The sequence below is a fragment of the Lithobates pipiens genome, unplaced genomic scaffold (genome assembly GCF_037356315.1).
Source record: "Lithobates pipiens isolate NorthernLeopardFrog02 unplaced genomic scaffold, aLitPip1_a1.2 Scaffold_8, whole genome shotgun sequence".
Lineage (NCBI taxonomy): Eukaryota > Metazoa > Chordata > Amphibia > Anura > Ranidae > Lithobates > Lithobates pipiens.
This window is the reverse complement of record NW_027507903.1, coordinates 213056409-213061408: the sequence shown is the minus strand read 5'-3', so window position 1 is coordinate 213061408 and position 5000 is coordinate 213056409. Positions and strand designations below refer to the sequence as shown.

Sequence of the window (5000 nt, the reverse complement as noted above, 5' to 3'; positions counted from 1 at the left end):
CAGGGAGAATATTAAAGTGAAATGGATTATTAAGGACACATTCATTAATTCTTTTCACATGATTCATAAAGGTAAATGGCAGTTCCTTGTGACAGTCAAACGTTTATCTGTATTTTTTTTTTAAACGGCTCTAGTACTATAAGGATCTTGTTTTTTTTTGTTTATCTTTTGTTATGGCAGCGTATTAGTTGACTATAATCCAGATCTGCCACAACATTTAAAAAATATTGACAGAGTTGTCCTTTCTCACCTGCCCTTGCACGCTGCTTTATCGGCCTGCAAAATTCTACCTCCTCGCTTAGTCGCGGGCCCATCCGGCAGCTGAAGAGTTAATCCGATTCAGCACACGAAGCAGTTATTACTTTCAGTAAACATTGGCTTCATCTCCAAATATGTCTGCTGCAATATCTTTTTGATAAAGGAGGAATGTTTAGAAAACATCTCAGAATACACCTCAACCTGCCTTTGTCATATTTAATAAACTGCTTTCTACCTATAATAGTGCCTGTAGAATGCGTCTTCTTCCAAACTTTAGATGTACCTTATACATGGAAAGTGAATATTCGTCTATTGCTCTGAAGGACACGATAGTATACATTTATACACCATGTCAGTCCTTTTCTCTTGATGTTTCTGATTACGTGCGTTCCTGTTTTTTTTATTTCCGCGCGTTTTCTCATCTATAACCCTGTTGATGTGTTGTCTGTGTGATATGTTCTCGGAGGACAAGAACTGTATTCGATTGTTTATGGTGGAGCAATGTAGTGTTCCTGCTGGAAGTGTCAGCCGTACTTTGTGTGACTTTGGCAGAAGTTTTGTTTTCTTTCTTTGATTTAATATTGTTACTCCAGTTTACAGGTTATAACATCAAACCAGCATCCTGGCACTGATGTAGAGTGTTTTTTTTTTACAGGCCCATTACCTTATGTTTTAAGTTATTGTGGTTTTAGCCTGTGAGTGGTGCAGTATAATACCTTTAGTGTTTCTTTTTCTATACCTGCTCTTTTAGACTAATGCTACAAGAATGGTTTCATTCTGTGGAAAGCAGTCCCACTGTGTTTATTAAGTTTCATAAATACACATCTCCTGAACGTTTGAGAAGCTGGACATTTAAAAATGTCAGCACACTTCCCCAGATCAAAAAAACTTGTTACACTAAATAGTAGGAATGCGTGGAATGCCTCAACACTACTTCCTTTTGTTTAGGTAACTTGCCATTTTGTCCTTGGCTGTATATACCTCTTCTGTGTATTACATTACAGTGGAAACATAGCAGGATAGAGAATGTAGGTGGAAGCCTGTGATCATTTGAAAAAAAAATGATATACTTGGCACTGAGGAATTTAACACCCAAACGATCCATATTTTGGTGAGAAAAAACAAAACAAACGAATCTAAAGCTCAATGCTACCCTGTCATAAAGTGAACAGGTCTAATTGAGCTATGTCTTTCTATCCTGCTATTTGTACAAATAAGAAAGCCACATCTTGATGAAAAATAAACACAAAAGCACTGTTGTGACTATAACAGGGAGTCGTATACTAATTTATATAATAAGTGGTTGTGCATGCTTTATTCAAGATTATGGCTGCAAGAAATGGCTTGAATTGCTGGGTGTGTTTAATGCTGGATTATAGCAATTTGAAACATGTCAAACACATGGCTAACGCCTCATGCTTCACTCATTCTTGCGTAAACCTGCATAGCCACCATCCATTATACCCTTGGTAACAACGCAATTCTGCAAGTAAATATTGTTACACTAAGTAACCTTTCAATTCAGGTTGTTTAGGAAGAGAAAATGCAATCTTGTGCAGTCACTTCCAGTGTCAGTTTAATGTTTCAAGAGGGAAGTGATGTAGAGAGTAAGTATCTATAATGCCACTTGGTGAGGAAAGGAAACTTGCTGAATTATTTCCTCTTATAGAGTGGGTACACGTCTGGAGATGAAATACTGTGTGCTACATCAGAAGACTTAAAAAGAAGAAAAAAATTAAGGGCCACAAAGCTGATCAACAGATGAGGGTTGTTCAATGTTTGAGTAGGTTTGTTTTAACTCCTTTTAAAGCAGCTGCCCTATTGAAAATACGAGATTCTCTTCTATATCCCCATCTTGTATCCATACTTAGTGGATTTCCATCCAGTGGTCTGGCCACTGTGATGCTAAAACAGAGATTAAGATCGCATACTTCCTAGCACTCCCTCTCTCTTGTTATATCTGACACTTCCACATTCTGAGGAATGGATACATAACGGGACACCTGCCCAAACATGACAGTGTTCATTACACTCTCAGGCAAAAGCACCGCCCCCTAATAATGTAATCAACCTAGAACTCATAACAGTTACCTTGCTAGTATTTTTGTGCACTTTCACTAACCTTTATGTATCGCGGTGTGATCTTTAATTTGAATAGCGCTGTCGCCGATTTCCCTAGATGTACGAAGAAACGCATACAAATGTCTAAAGTTGCAATACATTTAACAATAATTGGCTGATTAAAGTTGCAATATCCAGGAAATAACTGCAATTGATTACAGTGGGTTGTTTAAAAATTGCACTATTCAGAAAATAACTGCATTTTAATAACTGACTGTTTTAAAGGAAAGTGAGGTTTTTAGCTTGATTACCTAGTGAAAGAACTAGTACCTGATACTATTTGTTGTTATTCCCTTTGTGCGCTTTTTTTTATTGGTTCATGCATTTCTGTTGTTGGGAGTTGGTGGTCAGTCCCTACTGACTGCTTGTGCAGTATTTTGGAATATTCCCCTGAAATATCCAGTAGAAAGCAGCACTTAAAATATACTGTAAGCTCTTAACAAGGATCCACAAACCACAGACCATAAACTCCTTGTCAACTTAACATTTTAATTTGCTTAGCAACTGCCTTGTTTGCCTTCTCTTGCAAAGAATCTCTGCACTTCAAAAACGTCCCGCTAATGCACATTTTTACAAACATAACAAGCTGATGTTTTCATCTGTAAACAAGGCTGTGTGTAAAGTGTTAGAATGTTTTGCTTCCTTCTTGACTTGAGCTTAGAAAAAGTGCAACTGCCAGGCTTAAATTTTGGCGTGCGATGATACAACTGACAAAGTTGCGCACATTTTTATTATCTGGCCTCTTTGCTCTTACTTGAAAAGAATGTGTAAAAAAAAAAAAAAAATATCTAGATGTATCTTCTTTGTTTGGCTCAGAAATACATTAGAATTTCCTAACATCTAGAGAGCGAAATCAGACACATTTTACTGAATATTTTAAACATTGTGCATGTAAAATTTATGCCTAATTTGAATACTTATTAACCGCCTAATCTCAGAAAAGAGTACTAGCTTTCTACGTTTTTTTTTTTTTTTTTTTTGTCTTGCAAAATTTATTGTGTGCTTCACATTTTCCATTTGTAATATTTTTCTTAGTTAATGTTTAATAGGATGTTTAACAAGGTCTGTTTGTCCATAAACACATCAAGTTAGTGACTATATACTCTAGTTATTTCATTGAGTCCTCCTCAGTTAACGCTTTTTTACGGTTCACCTGGAACTGAGCGATAGTCATCATTATTGGAGTATTTAGAATACCTTGCCATTCAAAAAATATTTAAACCTATCCTTTTTAAAAAAAAAAAAAAAAAAATCTTCTGCCCAGAATAGTTTTGTATGGAGCGTATAAGGCAAAGTTAGTATTGATCGCTCTCGAATTGCTTGGCATGCGGCAGAGCAATTTTTCTTCACCAATAAATTGACGTAGCACTTAAATACCATGTTTTGGAACTTTATTCTCTTTATATTGTGTCATAGGCAACCCAAAATTGACTGGAGGCCCTTAATTCTAACCGCAGTTTGACAAATATCATTTGCATATTGTGTATGGTGTGGTAAGATTTGTGTGGCTCCCACTCCTAATGACAAAGACTTCTCAATATCCGGAGACCATTAGAATATTATAAATTGTGCTCTGGCATTTGCACCGTATTGACCTTTCCGTAAAACACATGCACAATGTTCCTTGAAAGTCGAGTTTGTAAGGGCACTTGATTCTTTATTTACTGCAAGGATTTCAACTGATCTTGGCAGGACATCTCATTGCTACCCTGAAAGTACAGTATATTTATGCAGTGAAAACGATAAAACATTTATTACTGTAGAGAAGGTAATATGCATAATTTATGCTGTTTTTAGCACAATCATTAGTGATATTCTTGATAGATTTTATTTCTAGCTTTCATATCTAATACATGCCTGGAAAATTAATTTTATATCTTTCATTTATTTGCCTATGTTAAAATTGAGTTTTAAGTCATCTTCAAGTGAGCAGTTTGATTGCTGCTCATGCATAAGCTTAATTACTTCCTAGGAAGGACAGTATTAAATGTTTTAAATGTCAGAAAAATAAATGAATATCAGCCGTTTGATTAAAAAAATAGGCAATATCTGATGTGTTTTGCAGCAGGAGCTTTTTCTTAAAATGCCTCGGAGGCAACGTTTTATTTAGGCACCAAAAAAAAAAAAAAAAAAAAAGAAAGGGAGAAGCCCATTAGGCTATTTATCATCGCTTGATACCATATGATTTGTAACACTCGTACAAAATTTTAATTTTATATGATTAGCTGTGCATCATTAAACAAAGCCTTGCATAAGATGTGTTGTAAAATTCTGACAGAATCAAGATAGGGAATATTTTAAATAAGGCGGTATAGCCATCCATGGTTGTCAAAGCTAGATAGTAGGAAATATAGTGAAGTGTGTGCAGCCGAGCTTTCATTTGACTTGATTTTATAGGTAGACTTTAAAATGTAGCCATTCATAAATATGCTATTTAACAATGCTGCATGCAAAGCATGCTGTTTTGCCTGTTAACTCTAAGCACACAAAGGCAGCATATAGGCACCATCATTCCAGTGATTAGTATCCGGATAAAAGCTGAATTTGTATTGCATTTCTTGGTAAATTACTGAGCAGCCTGTGTTTTTTTTTTTTTTTTCCCCCTCCTTCTAAAGATGCTG

The 5000-nt window shown here is 35.6% G+C and overlaps 1 protein-coding gene across 15 annotated transcripts in view; it reads left to right on the top strand.

Moving 5' to 3' along the window:
* FOXP2 (forkhead box P2) overlaps positions 1-5000 on the top strand; it is a 390396-nt gene that overhangs the window by 109311 nt on the left and 276085 nt on the right. The gene's annotated exons all lie outside the window — the stretch shown is intronic.